Genomic DNA, 24,248 nt, shown 5'->3' on the forward strand with positions numbered 1-24,248 from the left:
AAGTGAGTCCACAGACAATACAAAATTGTTTTATTAAAGCTGGGTTTGTGAAAACCGATTTGCCCAATGATGAAAGCGGGTGGACTGCAGAAGATGAGCTTCCTTTATCACCACTTGCCCAATTCTCTAGAGTTATCAATCGAGTTCAGAGCGAAATCTCTATTAATGATGAAGACGTGGAGAATATCAATACTGAAATGTTACCTGTTTTAAAAGAATCGCTGGCCATCTCGTCTGAAGATGAAATAGAAAATGATATTGCTGACAAGATTACTTATTATAAAGAGGCTTACTTAGCTATAAAAGAACTAAAGGATTTTTCTTTAAATCACAGCGACCTTAGGGGTGTTGAACTGCTAATTGATATTCAACTACATCTTCAAGATTTTGAAATTAAAGGAAAAACTCGCTAAGTGAAAATTTCTGACTTTTTTAAATTATTTTGAATATTTTGTACACAAAACTTTATTCTTTAATTTATGAAGAAAGCTTTATGAACCTCCTAACTCAATCTTATTTGTATGTATTAATATTCTTGTTTTGGAAATAAAACTGTTTAAACATTCAGCAATAATACTTTTCTCATAAGCGGGCACCTCTCATAAGCGGACAAATTTGGCAGTCTCTTAGGTGTCCTTTAAGAGAGAGTACACTCTATTTGGAAGTATGCTTCACAGCCGCCAAGCTGATCGTCAATTCATCATAATAACTCCCACGCTTGTCTTGCCGTTCAGTTATGTTCGCAGACGGACACCTGATAGCGTACGTGACTTTGGATGGCTTGAGACGATGCAGCAAGCAATGCATTCACACATACAAACATACAAATAGAGCTACTGGCGCATTTGCACCAATCCAAACATACGCATCAGACCGCAAGTAGGGAACTAGCGTAGATTTTAATATTACAATGTTTAGTTCTAATTTGAGATTAATAAAGTAAAGTCATACATTTGCAAACTGGCGCCCAACTGGTAGAACAATTAAACTCAACAATTTCCGCTACAAGAAGGACAACAAGTAGTAGCTGAAAGTACAATTCCCCCTACAAGAAGGACAGCAAAGAGAAGTTGAAAGGACTGGAACCTGCTCTGATACTAGAATGCTATACCATAGTACAATATTACTGTAAGTAACTGTTCGATTTGTCGTGTGATCCAGTGAAATAGTGCAAATAGAAGAAAGCAAAAATCTGCCTGTTTTGCTAAAGACCGGTACGCAGATCACAAGAAAGTAAAAATTCCATATAAAAACGCTCAAGAAATGCTCAAGAAAATTCCTTGTGTTAAATTTTCTTGAGGTAGTACGCACTTTACAAGAAATTTAGTACGATACTTTACTACTATTTTTCCATCAAATTTGCATACGGCAACACCGGTTTCAGCAAGAAATATGTCAAGTGCCATATATTTCTTGAAGAAAAAAGGTAAACAAACTGAAAAATTAGGTAAGCACATGGTTTTTTTTAATTTTTCTGCAATAAATAATTATTGTTTTATTTGAGAAATGGAAATAACAATAGCTGCAGCACCAAAACGCAAAAAGCGCATAGTGAATTTCACTGCGGAGGAGAAACGGGCACTTATAAGGGATGTGACAATCTTTACATTTCTTTTGTTTATGTGCTCTACTTCTTGCTTGTTTCACTATTCACCGTGGATTTTTAAACGTCAAAATTACTTCCATACTACTACACGCAAGAAAAAAGGCTAAATTTTTCTTGAGCAATTACTTGTGATCTGGGTACCGCTCTTAAGGGAGAAAAGTGAAACTGTCGATTAGAATGTGATTCAGCCGTTGGATTGCCAGACCATTCAATATTTTTCGTACATACGTAGACATGTCAACCCTGTCAAATACAACTCTGAAGTCGACTGAGCCATTTGAATGAAAACAGTCAGCTGAACTCAGAGAAAGCACCAATTCGGTAACGTGGTAATGCGCTAATGCATTTAAATGTCATAAATTTATATATATATTCAATTAACAGTCTCACTTTATTTCAACTATTCCTATAAATAAATACTGTTAGCCACGAAGGCATTTTAAATACCTACAGTGTTTTTCTTAATAAGGACTAACTTACCTACATTTAAGTTTACCGAATTGCTTTCTGCGTAAGTGAAACAAAATCTAACATGCATTTTAATCAGTCGTCGTTGTTGAATGAATTTCGACGAGCTGGATGTCGATTCGATTCGTAATCGATTTAATCGATCTTTTTTTTAGAAATGTAGAATCGATTTTTTTTTAAATCGTTCGATTATTTAGGCAGCGAAGCTTTCATCACTATCTGCTTTACGGACGCTTGAGGAAATACATATTCTGTAATTTTCATTATTTTTATAAGTTTAGCTTTATTGTGTTGTTGGCTTCGAGAGAAAGATGAAGAAATTTCTGCGCACTTCTGGTAAGCAATCTATTGAAAATGTGTTGATCTATTTTTTGGTATGATCATATATGTATGTAATACTCCTATATTGCTAATACAGGCTGGGTGCACTTACAAATATCAGAGTGCCGATATATTGCTGTTTAAAAGTTTTTGTTTTTGTAATAAAAAATCGAGTGTATCCAAATTTAAATTTTTTCTTCTCACACTTATGCTTCTACCATCACAAAAATTTCGTAGGCTGTCTTTTTTTGATTTCGCAATCAAAACTCATTGCGAGCATATTGTATTAACAATATAGGAGTATTACATATGTATATGGGTATGATACTGTGTTTTGAAATAAAAGATTCAAATAAGCGCAAAAAGTATGACATTTCGGTATATACTATATATATACTATAGTAATTATCTCACTGCCCTGAAAGGATCAGGTGAAGACCCATGTGGCATTCCTTGATGCTTCCAATTTTGTCGGCAATCAACGAAAAAAGAGATAAACTGTCCTGCTTTCAGGGCCATACGGGAGGTCTTGGGGGCCCTTGTGCAAAATTCACAGGAGGCCCTTTTTCTAAAAAAAGGGTTATACGACACAAAAGGTTTTGCTTGTAGGATATTTTTATATTATGTTGCATACATAGTTTCTTTACACACTTTTTTACAGCCAAATTGTCGTACTACTTGTGTTGCTAATCACAAGTGATCAGCGTTACAAAAAAATAAATATTCTTACATCACTACATTTGACTAGTAAATTAATGACTAATACCCAATGTAAAATCTCAGAAACATTATAACTTCAACGCGTCTTACGATTTGAGGGTCCCTCTACTTCCTACTAGGTTTTAATATAATCTGCGCGCATGGTTCTCGAGTCGTTCGTATATAAGTGGAATACCATTGTGCCCATTTACACGACTATATATTAAAGGGCTTAAAATCTTTCAATAATTAGATAATTTTCAGACTTCAATCGGCACATTCGAAACATCGGTTTCGCTCATCCACAGTTCAAAATCCAAGGCGAAGCTGAGAATTTTTAGTGGATGGTCTAAATCGACGTTTAGTATGTGTAGAATACGGTATTTTACTCAATTTCTATCCTAGACGTCCATCCCGATATCTGCTTTTGGATTAGAATTTGAATAAAATAAATAAAAAAATAAAATTGGCACGAACCAGAATAGAAGTAGGATTAATGAAGACAAACAAAAAACCGCTGTGATGGCTGAATGGTTATAGCAGCGGCGCCTAAACGTTGCCGATGAAGGAATTTAGCAGTTCCCGAAATGGATCTATACAACGAGCTTTGGCAGTTGTCTAAAATTTTTTCTTTCTTCTATTCTAATTTAAAAATTTTTTCAATTAAGAAAAAATTTATCATAACAATAATAATGATAAAAAATTATTGTTAGGCCTTGAGCTCGATTCGAACCCGCGATCTAAAAAAATAAAATTTTTCCCATAATTTAATTTTTAATTTAGTGCATACATTTTTTGGTAAAACTTTTGCGGCTCGGGGGTTTGGGGGCCCCTCGGAGCTGGGACCCTGGTGCACTCACCGCTTGCATCAGTCTCGGTACGTCCCTTTATTTGTCGGGAAAAATCGAGTAAATGGTTAAATACGTAAGTAAGTACATTGTTACAAAGAATAAGCCAAATTTAGATAAACTTTCAGTTAGTTCTGATATTCATACCAGTACCTAACCAATAATAATAATGATAATAATAAAAAACTTTATTCGTTTCGATTAAATCGATTTTTTTCTAGAATCGAATCGAAAAAATCGATTCTTAAAAAAATCGAATCGAATCCAGCTCTAATTTCGACCAACATTTTATCATATTTTTCGCCTTGTAAAAGAAGAAAAAACATCTGCTTTAGTAGCAGCTAACAGGAATCATCGTACATCACATATGTATATGTCACCATCAGTTGCTTCAGTAGCAGCATCAGCAAGTCTCGCTTAAGTTGGAACAACGCCGAATTTAAGTGAATTCGTAAGCATACAAATATACGCAACGATCGCCGTCAGCAGAGTCAACCAGAGTTGCCGTCCGTTCCGACCAAAACGGGTAGGATCTTTTTCATTTGGTAGGCTGTTAGCTTAGACCAGATTTTGGTAGGTTTTGCGAAAATAAGAGAAAAAGAGGAAATATGTATTTTCAAACATATTAGCAACTCTGTTTCACTATTTTCAGTTGTGAGTTCGTAGAACGGGGTGCATAAAAATGTAAGTTAACACATAATAAATTCACTTACCTTTTTGGCTAAATATTTGCCTACCTTACAAACAGATTTTTAATTCTTTTGTGGTACCCACAGTAAATGAAATTTCAATTAATTTTGAAGTAATAATAAACCTTATTAATATCTTGCTTCACAAGCGAAGTTGAGCTAATTCAAAGAATTAGCACAACAAGCCACTGCACGCGCATCCGCTACAAAGCTGTCGCTTGCGCTAAAGTGCTGACTTAGCTTCTAGCACACCTCAGCACAAGCAATAACCAATACTTGCATGTCTTTGTTGTTTTTTTTTTTGTGTTAACGCGGTAGCGAATTATTTGATTTAATATGACAATGTTGCAAAGTAAGTCTTCAGTCTGCATCTTATCGTGTCCGGGTCTGGTTTAAAAATAACAAACAATATAATTTGTATATGTACATACATTTATACATACATATGTATGTAGATGCATTCCTCGAAATGCTTAAAGTAAGCAAACGAACACATCTTATCGTGTCCGGGTCTGGTTTAAAAATAACAAACAATATAATTTGTATATGTACATACATTTATTCATACATATGTATGTAGATGCATTCCTCGAAATGCTTAAAGTAAGCAAACGAACACACACGATGACCAAAGAGACACTGCTTACGAATGCATAAGATTTTTCATATTGCTGCTACATATCTGATGGCCATTTTGCTCTTTGTATCATGGCCAGCTGGCTGGCAGGGTATTCATATGCAGACGCATTTATTTGTACTTAATCATGTATGCAAAAATCGAAGTTCACACACATTTCTACCAAATCTATGACATTAAAGTTTAATAAATTAACGACGCGATGGACAAGTAAGTAAATTTCAATTTATAAATTAATGACGACTTAAACATTTTATTTTTAAATAGGCTTGTAACCAGAAAACCGAAGATATCAAAAAATGTGGCAGAAGATGAGGAAACATCGTCCAGGTATAAAGAAATTCCAATATTATTATTGATAGTTTTATTGCTGTTTCCCAATAAAAAGTTTGTTTTCATTCTCCTCAGTGATGAAGCCAGCAAGCCGCGAGGAACAAAAAGAAAATATCGTGAGGAGTGGCTGAAACTTTTTGAGAGGCGGAAAGAGAAAGAAGGTGGTGCATTTTGCGTGGCTTGCTCTAAGACGTTGGTTAACCACAGCGGCCACCTAAAAGCCCACGAAAAAACGGCAACACATATTCAATTTTATGAATCGCGCAAAAAGCAATGCACGTTGGATAACTTTTACAATAAAGAGCATCAAAAGCAGCAACAGCAAGTTAGAAATGCGGAATTGACTTTGGTCATGTTTTGCATCGCACATAATTTACCATTTTTACTTATGGACTCCCTACCGGCATTACTAGTGGAATGTTGCCCGGACTCTTCAATAGCTAAGCTCATAAAGTGTGGAAGAACTAAATCCACTGAAATAACTGAATATATTTCAAAACAAGCAAGTGAGCAAATATTTTCCTTTTTAAGAACAAATTGTTCTTCTCTTATTGTGGATAAAAGGACCGACGTTTCTATGACTAAAAGCCTCGTTTTAGTAGCAAGGTTTGTTGACGCTGCCTGTACAGTGCAGGATCGCTGTATTGCATTATTGGAACTTACAAAAGCAGATGCGGTTTCTATTTACAATGTTATTAAACAGTTTTTATGTGTAAATAACATACCTTTGAAAAATTTGATTGGATTGCCAACAGACGGAGCCAACATTATGGCCGGGGATTTTGGAGGTCTTAAGCCTTGCTAAACAAAGACACTGACTTTTTCTATTTAAAATGTACATTCCATTCACTGCACCTCTGCTCAAGCTATGCTACCAAACATTTGCCAAAACATGTAGAGTCACTTTGTCGCAATATATACAGCTTCTTCAGCCATAGTCCCAAAAGAATATCTGAGCTTCAAAAATTTCAAGAATACTGCCCAATAAAAGCTCACAAAATTTTGGGAATTTCTAGCACAATGGAGGGCGTAATTTCAAGGATAATTGAGCAATGGGATTGCTTAAAATTGTACTTCATATCTTGCTTTTATGAGGTAAATGGAATTTCACCAGGCCGTTTGGCGGAAGAAATGAGTAACAAAACCAAATGCTATTTTTTATTCCTTTCCTACATCCTACCACTAATCTAAATAAAGAGTTTCAAGCTCGAAGCTCACGTTTGCCATTTTTGTACACAAGCATGAAATCAAACTTTTTATTAATTCGAAGCAATTTTATTAAGCACCAATTGTGTTACAACGATGTTGATTTCAATTTCAAAGACAAACACAATCACAATCAGAAATCGGTTTTCGAGATATTCATTGGAACGAAAGCAGAGTTATTTTCAAAAAGCTATTTGAGCTCTGATGAAATCATTGAGGTAAAAATTCAGCACTTTTGTTCTATATTGAACTTTTAGACCAACTTAAATCTAGATTTGATTTCAACCGCGAGGATATAAAGATGCTCCAAATTATTACTCCGTCCAAAGTCCTATCAACAGAAGATTTGCCGATATTGTCCCTCGTACTCCAATTCACACACCTGGTTGACTGCGACCCCGATGATATTACAACGCAATGGAACTTGTTGAGGCTTAGTGACTTCAATTTATCTGTTGATATGGACCTGGAAATATTTTGGTCAAAGGTAAATTTGATTAAAAATGGTCTAGGAAAAAAAAGCTTTGTTGAGCTCTGTAACTTCATTTTCAAAAGAATTTCGCTTCCACACAGCTCTGCCGCGGCTGAGCGCAAATTTTCGACGCTGTCGTTAATCAAAACAAAGTTGCGAAGTAGAATCAGTATAGGTACGATTCATAATATAATGCTGTGAAGAGCTTATGAATGATAACGAGCCGCATTATATTTGGTCAGCAAAAAGAGACTTTAAAGAAATGTAAATGATACCTAAGCATTTTGTTTTGGTTAAAAAAAATAACCAATCTGACATAAAAATCGAGTCTGCATGAAGCCTAATGGTCTCCGATATTTTTTTTTTTTTTATATTAATATGAAAAAAGTTAGCATAGAAGTAGGTCTTTTACAGAATTTATATGTTTATTAAAATATACATATATATATTTATACTTATGAACTTTATGTACCTTTAACTTATATATTTAAAATTGAACTGAACTGTAAAGTTGTGATAAACTATTTTTTTGTATGTGTGATTACACATAGATGTGTATGAGTAGGTACATGTACTAAATGAATTGTATATGTACTAATTTTTTTTTGTTTTTATTGTACTAAATGAATTTCTTTGTACTAATGTATATGTTATGTAATGTATGTTACCTATATTTTCAATAAACTTCAAATTGGAGAAAAAATTTTAAAAGTGGAAAAAAATTTTGGCAGGATTTAGATGGGTTGCCTACCAACTTTTGGTACGAAAAAAAGTTGTGTCCGGCAACCCTGGAGTCAGCAGTGAATTCTGCCTGCATCAACTTCAGTAGCAGTCAACATGTGCGTAACGTTCGCAGTTTAAAGAGTTTCAGTTAACTCTTCAAATTATTTGTTGCCATAAATAGTATAGTCGTCTCGTTCGCACTTCGTATATAAGTATTGTAAATGCGTACAAGAAGCAAAACAAATAAAAATCATACACAAAAAGAAGAAATGATGAATGATGAATGATTGGATCATTCAAGCTTAAATAATACACTAATTGAAAATGCTCTTATGGAAACAGACGGTGATTGTAGAGCGAATTTTAGAGTTACTCAGGAACAAATTGGTGCGTTGTTAGCAAGCATAGATTTATTAAATGAGAAAGTAAATGAACTTCGCCGTAATAACGAACAAACTCGTAGCGCAGTCAGAATGGGTGATAGCAACAGCGCCGTAGCGTCAACGTCAGCAAAGCAAGTACAGGGAAATAAAATCGCTCGTGCAGCCACAGAAAAAACAGCAGAACAGTCAAATATTTTACTAATGGAGAACAATTTGCACTTGAAATCAACGTATACAAATTCGGGTATAGTAAATATGAAAATACCTCCGCCGGACACACAACGTCCACAGTATTTGTTTGTTTGTTTATTCATTATTTTCTTATGATATTTAACAATTTTCATAAAATATTACTAAAATATTAACAATAAGAAAATAGTTAGTGGCATTAAATGCTCATTTAAGAACAGTGGAAATGTCATATCCTACATTTTGTAATATAAATGCTGGTGAGGCGCTTAGTGATAATACAAGAACATACGTATATGTACATATATAAAAAAAAAAAGAACAAAACCAAAAAAGGGAAATTTCTTTAAGTGAGCTTAATATAACTATTGAATATAAAAAATTGAGGTGCAAAGTAAATACTTTCATATAATTAGGTATTACTATATTTTAAAGACTATATTGTAATACCAGATTTTAAAATGAAGAATAAATTTCTATTGGTACAAAATTAAACGTGTGCAAGTTAAGGAACATGACTCCACTGAAATCAGGTGGCAAATATAAACAAATTCTGTAAACGTTGCTATTTGATTTATTTACGAAATCCGTTGTAACATTCCTTTCCCACATACTGACATTGCATTAGCCAGCTGATGCAATTCCAGGTGTAAAATTACTAAGGTATCGTATTAAAATAGGCATTCTATTCAATATGCCTATTGTAAACTATTTGTAAGCTATAAATAAGAGTAACATGTAAAGCTTAGTCAGTTTTTGAGCGGCATTGAAATAAAGTGCAAGAGTTTTTTAAAAACTCAATTTACCCAACATAAACTTTAATTGGCGATCCTGCCAGGATATATAATTTGAGGTACCTGCAAAAAATAGACCAATATTCAGCGACAATACAAAAACCCGTCCAGACCCAATGGATGTAGATCCATCCCTGCAAATTGAGAATAGGCCTAGTAATAGACATATGCCACAGGGAGTTAGAAACAATTCGCAAAACAACAATTTTAATACAAGAGTTGGAGGTGCGCAAGTCAGTGCGCAACCACAGGAAAAAGTACAACGAGTAAATAATATTAATGAAGGCCATTTTTTAGGCCAAAAGTAAGCTTGCCATATATATATCTGTATGAACAAGCTATAAAAAAAGATTTTGAAATTTTAGTAGATACAGGTGCAACATCCTGTTACATCAGGAAGGGAATTTATAGGAATCCAAAAGAATTGGATATTTATAAGAGGATAAAAACCATTAATGGTTATACAATAATAAGATTTTACTACGAAATTCATCTTTTTGGTGTTAAAGAGATTTTTTACGAAATTGATAACTGGGAGTCAGATCTCCTTATAGGTTATAATTTATTGCGGAAAGTCAACGCTGTAGTGGATCTGGAAAACCAGAAGTTAATTGTTAATAGAATTGGAAAAATTTATGAATTTGGGGAAAGAAGTGCTATGAAGCACAGTTGTGAAAAAGAAAGTGAGGTTGATAAAGTGAACTTTGTGGAACAAAAATGTTCCACAGCGCCAGCCGACGGTAATACCGGCAATAGTACAGATAATATAAAAAAAATAGAACAAATGTGGAACAAGAACGTTCCACAGCGCCAGCTGAAGAATGTACCAGCAAAATTCCAAATAATAAAATACCCAAAAGAGGGCAATATAAAGAATCTTCGTCAGAAGATAATTTATGTTATAAAAAAAGAATATGAAGATGTTGATTTGGACTTACCATTCAACACAGATGTCAGAGCAGAAATTCACATGGATGAGGAAAGACCCATTTGGTCCAAACAATATCCATATCCAATATCTGTTAATAGTTTTGTTAATGAAGAAGTCCAAAGTCTATTGCAGAAGGGGATTATAAGGGAAAGTAAGAGTCCATATAACTCTCCATGTTGGGTAGTTCCAAAAAAGGGAATTAATAAGGATGGAAGTCCTAAGTTACGCTTAGTGATTAATTTTAAAAAAATAAATGAAAAAACTATTCCGGATAGATATCCGATGCCGAATCCAGAGATCATACTTTCAAATTTGGGGGAATCAAAATATTTTTCAACGATAGATCTCGAATCTGGATTTCATCAAATATTAACGAGAGAAGAGGATATTGAAAAAACGGCGTTCCCCGTTGATAACGGGAAGTATGAGTATGTGCGGATGCCCTTTGGCCTTCGCAACGCTCCCAGCATATTCCAACGGACTATGAATAATATTTTGCATAAATATATCGGGAAGTTTTGTCATGTCTACATTGATGACATTATAGTATATTCACGTAATTTGGAGGATCGGTTGAAACATTTAGAATTGGTAATAGAAGTACTGAAAAAGGCCCATATGAAAATATCTCTAGAAAAGTCGAGGTTTATTGAGCAAGAAGTTTATTTTCTGGGATACATTGTATCTCATAAGGTCATTAAAACCGATGCAAAGAAAATAGAAGCAATAAAAAATTATCCAATACCAAGAACTCTACGTCAGGTTAGAGGATGTTTAGGTTTAAAGGGATATTATGGGAAATTTATAGAAGGTTATGCTAAAATAGCAAAACCAATTACAAAATATTTACAAGGGGAAAATGGTAAAATCTCCCAATATAAATCAAAAAAAATCTATTGTCAATCTAGACCAAGAGGCAATAGCTGCTTGCAATCTCTGGAAAGCCGTAGATCTATCTTGTCCTTAACGTTTACGTTTGACATGATTCAAGGCATCGTTGATTGCCCATTTCTCTTGCATAAAATATGTTTCAATGTCCCTAGACGTAACCTTCGTGTATCTTATCCATTTTATCTACCCAAAGTAAAAACGACATTTGCTGGAAATCCACCTTTGGTGCGCTCTTTGAGAGAATTTAATATTTTGTCAGAAACTACTGTCATTGATTTTACAATGACAAAACAGGCTTTCTTAAATCTTCTGTACACTATTCTGTAATGTAAATTTATCTAATTCGTTATGTAGTCTGTAAGAAACATTGTATTTCAAAGATTACTATATTAAATAAATAAATAAATAAATAAAAACTAAAGGGATTGTTGTGTCAGCAGATAGAATTGATACAACGAGATTTTACAAAAAAATTTGTTCTAACAACAGATGCATCAAATGTAGCCGTAGGAGCTGTGTTATCTCAAGAGGGGAGACCAGTGACTTTTATTTCAAAAACATTAACCACGACTGAAAAAAACTATGCGACAAATGAAAAGGAATTATTTGCCATTGTGTGGGCATTGAAGAATTTACGAAATTACCTTTATTCGGTGAGAGATTTGGAGATTCACACCGACTATCAACCATTATCATTTATAATTTCTGAAAGAAATAGTGAATGTATATTGTGAAATAAAATCTTCAAATTCTTGTTTAGTGGATATTTTGTTAGGAAAAACGACTAGATGTATAAAAATTAAAGAAAGGAATAAAGAAATTGATGTAATAAAAGATGGTGTTATTTTAGTTTCAGCAAATCATACTGTTGACAATCATAATGTAGTAAATGGAGTTTATCTCGTAAAATTTAAAATATCAGTCAAAGATTGACAATGTAACTTATGAGAACACAGATGCAAAAATATGGAAATATGTAAAAAATAATAAATTCAGTAGCTCTCAAATTGTTAAATATATAGAATCTGAAGACTTAAATTTAAAATTTGAAAATATAAACTTTATTGATGTCATAAAAGGTGAAATAAAATCAAAACCCATATTTTGGATAGGTTTAATAATAGTAACAGTTATATTTATGATAACAGTATTAGTCAAAACTGCTAATCAATACAAAATATTTAAGCAAAGAAAACAAACTGAAATTAATGAAAAGATATTTAAAAACTTAAGTTCTCAAATTGAAATATTAACTAATTCGCTAAATGAAACAGGGACGTTTCATCTGAAGAAAGGGGGGAGTTAAGGAACATGACTCCACTCAAATCAGGTGGCAAATATAAACAAATTATTTAAACGTTGCTATTTGATTTATTTACGAAATCCGTTGTAGCATTCCATTCCCACATACTGACATTGCGTTAGCCAGCTGATGCAATGCCAGGTGTAAAATTACTAAGGTATCGTATTAAAATAGGCATCCTATTCAATATGCCTATTGTAAACTATTTGTAAGTTATAAATAAGAGTAAAATGTAAAGCTTAGTCAGTTTTTGAGCGGCATTGAAATAAAGTGCAAGAGTTTTTTAAAAACTCTATTTACCCAACTTAAACTTTAATTTGCAATGTATACAATTTGAGTGCTTCAAGAAATCTGAATCTTAAAAATGCGTATCAATGACAAATCGAATTTAAAATTAAATAATATGCAAGGTCAACATAATTCGTAGAAATATAACAAGCCAAGTATATCGAAAGACAGTAATATAAAAAAATAAAATTACAATATTTTAAAGACAGCGAGAAATTACATTATAGGTCGCAGCAGAATTTCAATATCCTCATGATTGAAACCAAGAAGTCACTGCTTCACTTCCCTCAGGAACACAGTTTGCCTTCTAATCGTTTATAACTCTGCAGGTAGTTTATTAAATAATTTACATGATATTGTGGTGTAGAAGTTACGAAAAAGAGTGGTGCGAAAGCTAGGCGCGGTTACGGGAGAAGACGATTTGCCACAATCGTCAAACGTCTCACACAATGGTGTGATTTCATATGTAGACAATATAGTTGCTAAGTTGTACCGGCTTCCTTACTTTGATGGTAACTCAGAGGATTGGTCTCTATTCAGTGCCAGTTACCACGATACAACTAGGGAGTTTGGCTACAACAATCGTCAAAATTTAATGAGGCTTCAAAAGGCCTACAAGGTAATGCGAAACGTGTTGTATCATCGTTATTAATTTATCCTAATAACGTGCAACCGGTCATTGAAGAATTGCAATTTAATTTTGGAAGACCTGAATTATTGTTTCGAGTACAAATGAGGAAAATTCAACAATTTCCGAATATAACTGAGGGCCATCTTGAACAAATCTTGGATTTCTCCAATCATCTCATTGTGAACAACATTTGTATAACCCAATGCTTCTGGAGGAACTAGTCCTCAAGCTTCCAGCTTCCAAACAGTTTGAGTGGTATCGGTGTGCAGCCGGTGCATCATCACATCCAAGCCTACAGACATTCGCCGATTGGTTGAGTGATATTGCTAAAGTTGTAAGCCTCATGCCATTTATGTTTAAGTTTTCACTACGTGGAGCTCAGCCACAATCATCAGTAGACTGTGGATGTTTATGCAATTGCATCTAAGGGATAAAATGTATGTTGTTAATAGAGATTTCCAAATCCGCACATTTATTTCTGCATATCTTGCATATTGCATATTACTTGCATATTTGCAAATAAATTGCATATTTGCTTAAATTAATAAAACTTTACGAAATAAAATTGTTTTTATTTAAAGAAGCATTTTATGAAATATCTTTCGAGGTGGCTCAATTATTATTTATTAATTTGCATTCAGGACTTCTTAACGTTCTAAACCTTTTTTTTGTGCATTTGCATTTGGAAAAGCGAAGAAAAGAATTTGCATGAAGCTCAGAAATTGGGTGGAAATTATTAAAGACCCAAATTTAGTTCTGGACGCCGATACCGTATCTTGTCAAGCTTGTGATAAAAAGGTCTTAGAGGTATGGTTCCTTCGGCAAAGTTTCTTATTTTGAATACGATTTTCACGGAGCAATGCCCGATTTTTAAATCGACCCGCCCTAATATATATATATATATATTTTCGCAATTTCAGCCCCATTTTAACAGCTATAAGCTTCAAATTTCACCTGTTGCTTACGTATATAGTATATATTGTTGTGTAAAAAAATCATAGAGATCGGTGGTATATATAATATATATATGATGGTATATATATAGTATATATATATAGTATATATATAGTATATATATATAGTATATATATAGTATATATATATAGTATATATATATAGTATATATATATTTTTTTTTTGCAACTTCAGCCCCATTTAACAGCTAGAAGCTTCAAATTTCACCAAATGCTTACGTTTATAGCATATATTGATGTCTGAAAAAATCATTGAGATCGGTGGTATACATAGTATATATCTCATACAACCGATTGTTCAGATAAGAAACTTTGCGCAGTTTCTGCCCCATTTTAACAGCTAGAAGATTCAAATTTCACCAAATGCTTACGTATATAGCATATATTATTGTTTGAAAAAATCATAGAGACCGGTGGTATATATAGTATATATCTCATACAATTGATTGTTCAGATAAGAAACTTTGCGCAATGTCTGCCTCGTTTTAACAGCTAGAAGCTTTAAATTTCACCAAATGTCTACATATATAGCATATATTGTGGTCTGAAAAAATCATAGAGATCGGTGGTATATATATTATATACTTCATATAAACTGTCATTGTTGCCCCTTTTTTACGGCTAGAAGCTTCAAAATTCATTCAAATGTCATCAAATAGTTACGTTTACGTCATATATTTGTGAAATACGTGATTCGTAGTCATAGTTTTTACATGCAGACCACAAAAAACGTGAAGCTTGCATCCTCACACAAAGTACCTACCTATTTTTTATTTTATATTTATCTTAAAAATCGTTTATATATGTTCAAATTTCACCAAATGCTTACGTGTATAGCATATATTGCTGTCTGAAAAAATCATAGAGACCGGTGGTATATATAATATATATCTCATACAACCGATTGTTCAGATAAGAAACTTTACCCAATTTCTTCCCCATTTTAACAGCTAGAAGTTTCAAATTTCACCAAATGCTTACGTATATAGCATATATTGTTGTCTGAAAAAATTATAGAGATCGGTGGTATATATTTTATATACCCCATATAAACTGTAGCTTTTGCCCCCATTTTACGGCTAGAAGTTTCAAAATTTCATTAAATAGTTACGTTTACGTTATATATTTTTGAAATACGTGATTCGTAGTACCTACCTGTTTTTTATTTTATATTTATCTTAAAAATCGTTTAGTTATGTAGATCTGTTCACTATATATTTCTTATCTTATATATCCGATTATTCGGAGATTACGAAAGGGATAAGATTATTGTTCAGCCCCATTCATGAAAGGTATGAAGTCTTCGGCACAGCCGAAGACAATTCCGTTCTTACCTGTTTATTTATAACTTATTAAATAATTTGTTTTTTTTTTATTATATTTCCACAATTTCCTCGATCTTGTTCGATTGTTATTAATGAATTTTGACTTGGAGCTCCTTGTTTCATATTCAAATGTAACCATCTATGACCAGTGTTTGCGTTTACTACATCCTTACTTAACGGGCGCTTTACCGCTTAAACGGCTATGGTCATCCAACAAGGCCCAGTTGGTCGTAAAAAGCAGATTTAAATCGACACGATTTTTTTCACCGTTACATACATATATGCCCACATACATCGAAATATATGTATATGTAAGGTAATAATTTTTGAGTGACAACTTGTATGATGACGAAGTTGCTGCTATGTTCATACCAATTTTGAATGATTAAGATCCTCCTACGATTTACAACCAGATTGACTGAATTTTTGTATGTGTGCGTGTCGGGTATTTGACGCTTGCCCTGCGACTATCAAATAAAAAGCCATCAATCAACATTTGCATTGAGAAACCATAGCGTTCGGACGTGAATATGTCGTCATCGGGTGATGACTTTTTTTACTTGCAACTACAGCAGTTTTATTAAATAATAAAAAAATTAATAAAAATTTTATTAAATAATAATAAAAGCTTTACATTCCATAAAGCTTGTAAACATTGATAATTTTCAATAAATTTTAATGTGAATGAAGGAAAGACGAAGAACGCGATAAGAAGTTAAATAGTAAAGAAGAATAAAGAAATTATATCGAGAATTAAAATAAAAGCTCAGTATAGAAGTTGAGAGAAATTTGTAAAGAAGATAGTGCAGTGTTAGAAGTTGAAAAAAACACAATTCTAATTAGAAGTTGACAGTGTAGCTAAAGCAGTACATATGCTGGAAATATAATTGCAATCCGTGTATTTATGTGTATTTATCTGGCGTGAACGTTTGGAGAGTAAAACCTTTTGGTTCTTATGCACATATGTATGTGCAGATGTAATCCGAAATTGAAGCCATAAACTCTTACTGAAGTAGGTACGCCAATAAACAATTGCATATAAGCATACCAATTAGAAGCATAAAATAAAAAAATAACAACTGTGGTATGTAATTTCTAATTAGAAATGTGTTATCAAAAGATGTCTATGCTTTAATTGATGTTCGAATTGATTAATTTTGCTTCATAAAATACGATTTAAACTGTATACGATCTCAGGTGTAATTAAATTACTTGCGTATGTTCATTTATGTGTAATTTGTCGATCATTTAAATTTTATTCACGACATTGTACGTTGCTTACATATCGTTTTATATGTTTGAAAAGACTGTCAATGGTAGCAGAGCGAAATTACTTTAATTTTTAATTACATTCAACAAAAGAAAAACTACTATAATTATACGCCTGCAAGAAATATTTTAAATCAATACATTCAGATTTAAGGCTTAAAAGTAATATAATCGATAAGTTTATATTAGAAGCACAGCAAAATGGACAGAGGTACTATAGACGCGGACGCAGTCCTAAAAATGACAGTAGTGACTCTAAAAGAAAAATTAAGAGAGCTAGGGTTAGGAGTGGTTGGACGCAAACATGAACTTAGGGAAAGACTACTCCAACATTTAGGCCTGATTGATGATGGTGACGACGAAGATGAAGATGAAGACGGTGATGCCCAGCCGAATCAATCCGTAATTGAAGTTCCATTCAGACCATCGCCTGCGCCGGCAAGTACTGTGCACTTCACTTTTAAAGATATTCAGGAAAGTCTGTCAACTTTCGATGGTTCTGACACATTCGACATAAAGAAGTGGATTGAGCAAATAGAAGAGAATGCCGAAATCGAAAACTGGAACGAAGTTCACATATTTATATACGCAAAACAATTGTTACGTGGTGCTGCTAAACTTTTCGTAAGTAGTCAAACTGGGTTACGGGATTGGGGTTACTTGAAACTGTGTCTCAGTAGAGTTTGGTAGTAAGCTGTCCTGAGCTCATGTTTACAAAATATTAGCGAGAAGACACAAGAAGCAAGACGAATCATATCGCGAGTATTTGTATGCGTTAATTGAGATAGGCAAATCGGTTCGATTAGATGACGAAAGTTTATTAGAATATTTTATTGATGGTACTCCTGGTTCTAAATTCAGTAGGGCTGTACTTTATCAGGCAAAAACCACAAGTGAGTTAAAAGAACAAATAGTCATTTACGAAAAGATTAAGCAGGAATCACGACCGGATAATTTTAAGAAGGTTGAGCCATATAACAGACCCGAACAAGAAAACATAAATTCTATTTTGCCAACAAAAAACGAAAGGAGATGTTTTAAATGTGGGGAATTTTCGCATTTAGCGAAAGATTGCAAACATAGAGAATGTAAATGTTTCAAATGCCAACAAATTGGACAAAGGTCTTTCGAATGCAAAACGCAACAGGGTATAGGCACAAAGCGTGAACATCAACAGTGTACGGGCACAAAGCGCGAACAGGGTCACGTTAATTCAATTGGTGAAGCACCAAAAACTAACTTAGAACTTAAAAAGATAAAAGTTTGCAACATTGACGTATGGGCTCTAATCGATACAGGCTGCAGTTTATGTTTAATGCGATGCGACATATTTAACAAGTTTGATAAATTTATTCAACTGGTTCCAGAGAGACGGCAACTATTTGGTATTGGTGCATCCAGAATATCGACTAGGGGTAGTTTTGAAATAAAGGTACTAATAGATAAAAGCCCAGTAAACTTGACGTTTCACGTAGTAGAAGCAGGTGACATAAGCTATGAAATCATTCTTGGTACTTCCATTTTTAAATATTTTGATATGCTGGTTCGAGACGATAACATTGAATTTAGAGATAGAACTGTGGCGTCGAGTAACGTCGATATTGAAGATGTAGCAAAAGCTTTTGTACCAAAGGACGACGATACGATGGCAAATATTTTTTCAAACTCATGTTTTAATGTTATTGGGGAAGAAACAGATTATGATTTAGCTCACCTTAATAAGGGATTGGCTAGCGTGGTAAGGCAAATGATAGAAGAGTACAAGCCAAAGAAAGATAATAGCCCTCCAGTGAACATGAAAATCATCCTTACTGACGAAGTTCCTGTCTATCAACCGCCGCGAAGGGTGTCATACGAAGAACTAAAATTTATAGACAAACAAGTAGAACAGTGGCTGGATGAAGGCATAATACGCCCAAGCTCTTCGAGCTATGCCTCACCTGTGGTGCTCGTGTCAAAGTAAGAATGGCACAAAACGACTTTGTTGCGAGTATCGTAAGTTGAATTCGAAAATTATACGCGATAACTTCCCTATGACCTTAATGGGTGACGCACTAGAGAGGCTTATAGAAGCGAATGTATACACGACTTTAGATTTGGCGAATGGGTTTTTCCAAGTACCAGTGGATGAAAATTCCCGCAAATATACAGCGTGCTTAACTCATAGTGGCCAGTATGAATTTCAGTATGTACCTTTTGGTATCTGTATTTCACCAGCAGTATTTTGTCGCTACATTCATGCAATTTTGAATGATTATATTAGGGATGGGACAGTAGTTGCCTATATGGATGATCTGGTGATCCCGGCTAAGACTGAGGAAGAAGCTGTAGAGAAATTGAGGAAGGTATTGAAGCTAGCGAGCTTGAGGGTTAATTGGGGAAAATGCCAGTTCCTGGCAAAGAGAATACAATTCCTTGGGTATATAATCCAGAACGATACGATTAGACCTAGCACCGATAAGACCAAAGCTATAGATAATTTCCTTTACCCCAGACGAAAAAATCACTAGAAAGATTTTTAGGCTCAATGTCTTACTTTCGCCGTTTCATCAAAAACTATGCCTTGATTGCGAGACCGTTATCAGACGTGTTGAAGAAAACCAAAGAGTTTAAAATCTGCGACAAAGCCTTAGAATCTTTTAAACAGCAGAAAACGGCCTTGATCCAAGCACCAGTTCTCACGATATTTAATCCCAAGGCAATTACCGAAATCCACACCGATGCTTCTATGTATGGATACGGAGCCATTCTTCTCCAAAAGAACTCCGAAGACCAGCAACTATATCCGGTACAGTTCATGAGCCGCAAGACGTCACCCGCCGAGCAAAAGTATCATTCCTACGAATTGGAGGTACTCGCCATAGTCCAAGCGCTTCAAAATGGCGCGTATATGTATTGGGGTCAATATTTAAGCTAATCACTGACTGAAACGCATTCACAATGACGTTACAGAAAAAGGATGTTCCGCTGAGAGTGGCACGATGGGCTATGTGCCTCCAAGAGTACGATTACGTGATCGAACACCGACGAGGAGCGCAAATGAGGCATGTAGACGCGCTCAGTAGAGTGCAATGTATGGTTATAGAAGAATCGTTGCGACATCGACTTAGAGAGGCACAAATGAAGGACCCTTGGACGAAGGCAGTACGTAAGATTTCGGAGGCGAACAACTACGAAGATTTTTATATATACAATGATGTTCTGATTCGGCTCGACAGCTAATTGTGGTACCTACGCAGATGGTGAGAGAGGTAATTGAGATGGCGCATCATCAAGGACACTTCTCTGTGAAGAAGACCAAAGACTGCATTGAAAAGGACTTTTATATATCCCACATAGAGGCAAAAGTTGCAGAAATTGTTAACAGCTGTATAGCTTGTATAGTAGTTAATGCCAAATCGGGCAAAAAGGATGAGTTTTTGGTACCCATAGAGAAGAGATAAACCTTTGTTGACTTTCCATATAGACCACGTTGGTCCACTCGCGGCTACCCGGAAACAATATAAATACATCCTCGTTGTTGTTGATGCATTTTCGAAGTTTGTGTGGCTCTACCCCACAAAGGACATGGGTGCTGATGCAGTGATTGACCGATTAGCGAAGAAGGAAGCTACGTTTGGAAATCCCAGAAGAATCGTTACCGATAGAGGTTCCGCCTTTACATCGCATGCCTTCAAGGATTATTGCAAGAAAAACCAAATACAACATCTGCTCATCACAACCGGAGGTTCCGCCTTTACATCGCATGCCTTCAAGGATTATTGCAAGAAAAACCAAATACAACATCTGCTCATCACAATCGGAGTACCGAGAGGAAACGGACAGGTCGAAAGCTGTCGCAGGATAATCCCGAACATTGGTACAAGCATATTGGGAAAGTTCAGCAGTTCATAAACAATTCTGCCCCGAGAAGTACAAAAATAGCTCCGTTTAAACTATTGGCAGGATGTGACATGAGGTTGTCAGAATCACCACCGTTAGACGAAATCATGGAGAATGAAGCAATTGAGTCGGTCGAAGCCGATCGCAATGACGCTCGAAGATTGGCCAAGCAGGGTATTTCAGCGATTCAAGAAGAAAACCGTCGGAATTACAATCGGAAACGCAAGGAGAATGTAAATTACGAAATCAATGACGTAGTGGCTGTAAAGCGCACTCAATTTGGTACGAATTTAAAATTGAAACAGAAATACTTTGGACCGTATAAACTCGTTGAAAAGTTGTCACAGGGCCGTTACAGAGTGGAAAAGCTAGACGAAGTGGAGGGACCTAATCTACCTCCACAGTGGCAGAATATCTCAAGCCTTGGCGTTCAGGATTCGGGTCGAACCCTAATTCAGGAGGGTCGAATGTGGGAGCGACAGACTGACGTAGAACAAAAAATGGACGCAGCTTAAACACAGTGACAGCAACGTCAGGGAATGCAACTCTGTAACAAGAGACGGACAAGATAATATTATATATACTATATATATTTTTTTTTGCAATTTCAGCACCATTTTAACAGCTAGAAGCTTCAAATTTAACCAAATGCTTACGTGTATAGCATATATTTTTGTCTGAAAAAATCATAGAGATCGGTGATATATATAGTATATATCTCATACAACCGATTGTAATTTCTGCAATTACCGTCCCATTTTAACAGCTAGAAGCTTAAAATTGCACCAATTGCTTACGTATATAGCGTATATTGTTGTCTAAAAAATGATAGAGATCGGTGGTATATATATTATATACCCCATATAAACTGCAATTTTTGCCTCTTTTTTACGGCTAGAAGCTTCAAATTTCAACAAATGTCATCAAGTAGTTACGTTTACGTCATATATTGTTGAAATACGTGATTCATAGTCATAGCTTTTACATCGTTTAGGTATGTACATCTGTTCACTATATATTTCTTATCTTATACATCCGATTATTTGGAGATTACGAACGGGATAAGATTATTGTTCAGCCCCATTCATGAAAGGTATGCAGTCTTCGGCACAGACGAAGACAGTCCCGTCCTTACTTGTTTTATTTTACGTACTGATCACAAACCACTATTATCAATATTTGGAGATAAGGGCTTACCAGTCATGGCAGCGGCTCGTATGCAACGATGGGCGTTCATTCTTTCAGCTTTCAATTATTCAATTGAATACGTAAAAGGTAGTTCGAACGGGAGTGCCCCTAAATCCCCAAAAAAAAAATCCCCAAACACAGAATCCCCAGGTAAAAAAAAATCCCAAATACATAATCCACAAATTCAAAATCCACAAACACAAAATCTCAGTGCTATGATAAACATCATGACCGTGTAAAAATAGCATATCTCTTTCCTCTTTCATTCATATTTATGTATGTATAACTATATATTCACGTTTTGGCAATACATATTTTTACTTATCCATATATAGGACTGCTAGTCGCTCTAATTCGAACAAGCTAACAGAAGCGTGTATTACGCAGAAGGACATCTCCGTGGCGGTAGCTACAGTTATACCACACACCCGGACTTGGCATGGCGTAGCCCAGGGTTATTTTTTATAAGCGCGGCAGAAGGCCGCCTATGCTGAATGTTGGTATGGATTATTAGCCTTTTTTGGTCGCGGCGATTTTAAACCTAATTTGAATTTACTTGACACATAAAATGGGGATTTTGTGTTGGGGATTTTGATTTTGTGGATTTCGATTTGGGGATTTTGTTTTGGGGATTTAGATTTTGGGGATAAAGGGGGTAACCCAGTTCGAACACAGCTGATAGCTTATCACGAATGCCACAACTTGAGTACAATGAAAACCGCAAAGAGAATAGTTTCATAAATTTCGTGGAAGCAGAAAATTACTTAAATTTCGATTACACAGTAATCGCCAAAGAGACAAGGCGAGATCCTGTCCTATCCAAAATGAGCTCGGCTATTCAAAATGGCACTGTAATAAATCTAAACGGAAATGAATTTCGGACATTTATAAGCAAAAATCTATAACTCACGGTAGAGTATAGTTGTATACTATGGGGGTATAGGACAATCATACCACAAAAGCAGAGAAATAACACACTTTCTGAACTGCACAGGCCCTATTTAGGCATTAGGCACGTTTGTTGACCAAACATTGATGGCAATATCGAAACACTAATAAAGAACTGTGTGCCGTGTCAGGAAATGCAGCCCAGTCCTGAATCAACTGCATTAATCTCTTGGAAACAGACAGAGACGATTTCGAGTCGTATCCTCTTAGACTTTGCAGGACCCATCAAAAACTTTTATTTATTTGTTATAAATGAGTCTCATTCCAAATGGGTAGAAACATTCTAAACCAAGGAAATAACGTCGAACTTTGCTATTAGCAAACATAGAGAAACCTTTTGTAGGTATGGGTTAGTCGACACATTGGTAAGCGATACTGGTCGACAGTTTACGTCACACGATTTCACAAACTCCATAAACAATATAAAACACATTTTTACCGCACCAGGTCATCCTGTGACGAATGGCCAAGCTGAATATTTCGTTAAATCGGTAAAGAAATCCATTTACGCACATTTAAAAGACAACTATAATTCAAACTTAGAAGTGACCGTAAACAGATGTTTGTCTGATTATAGAAGAACATAGCACTGCACCACAGGCGAGTCACCTTCAAAATTATTTTTTAATCGCACTTTAAAAACGCGATTCAATTTTCTCAGACCACCTCTAACAAAAGAAAAGATTATTAAATGTCAGCAATCTAATGTTCGCAACCACCACGGTAAGCGCAACGTTGAATTTGGTAAGGGTTGAACTGGCCGGTCCATAAGGACCTCACATAGACTAATAAGTCCGTAGTGTTTAATACTTTGGTAAGGGTGAAAAGGTATTAATTCGTGATTACCGAGATCCAAATAAACAAGAGTGGACGCAAGCTACAATAAAAGACCAAATAGGTCCAAGATCATATTGCTGCATTGTAGTACATAATAATAGTGAGACAAAACGGCATTTTGACCAGATAAGAGCATTTTCAAGAAGTAGGGAAGGTCGTGACGAAGTACATGAATCCACCGTTGAGGCAAACACAAACGCCTCCACAGTTGCGTCAACCGCAAGTATACAGGGGAGTGGACACCATATGAATCCTCCGGAGAGCGAAATGACCTTCGACGATGTGGCAGAACCTCAAACAAATAGAGGGTTGCGACCTCGAAAAATCGCAAGGTTGTGAAACCAATTCTATCTGATGTCTGTAAATAACACTTACAAAAAATCATTATTTATATTTTCTTTTTGATTTACATT

General features: G+C 35.0%; 1 protein-coding gene across 1 annotated transcript in view; it reads right to left on the reverse strand.

The window, feature by feature from the left end:
- LOC137252251 (uncharacterized) overlaps positions 1-24,248 on the reverse strand; it is an 81,358-nt gene that overhangs the window by 7,147 nt on the left and 49,963 nt on the right. The window lies entirely within an intron of this gene.

This window comes from Eurosta solidaginis, chromosome 5, assembly GCF_040869045.1.
Source record: "Eurosta solidaginis isolate ZX-2024a chromosome 5, ASM4086904v1, whole genome shotgun sequence".
Taxonomy (NCBI): Eukaryota; Metazoa; Arthropoda; class Insecta; order Diptera; family Tephritidae; genus Eurosta; species Eurosta solidaginis.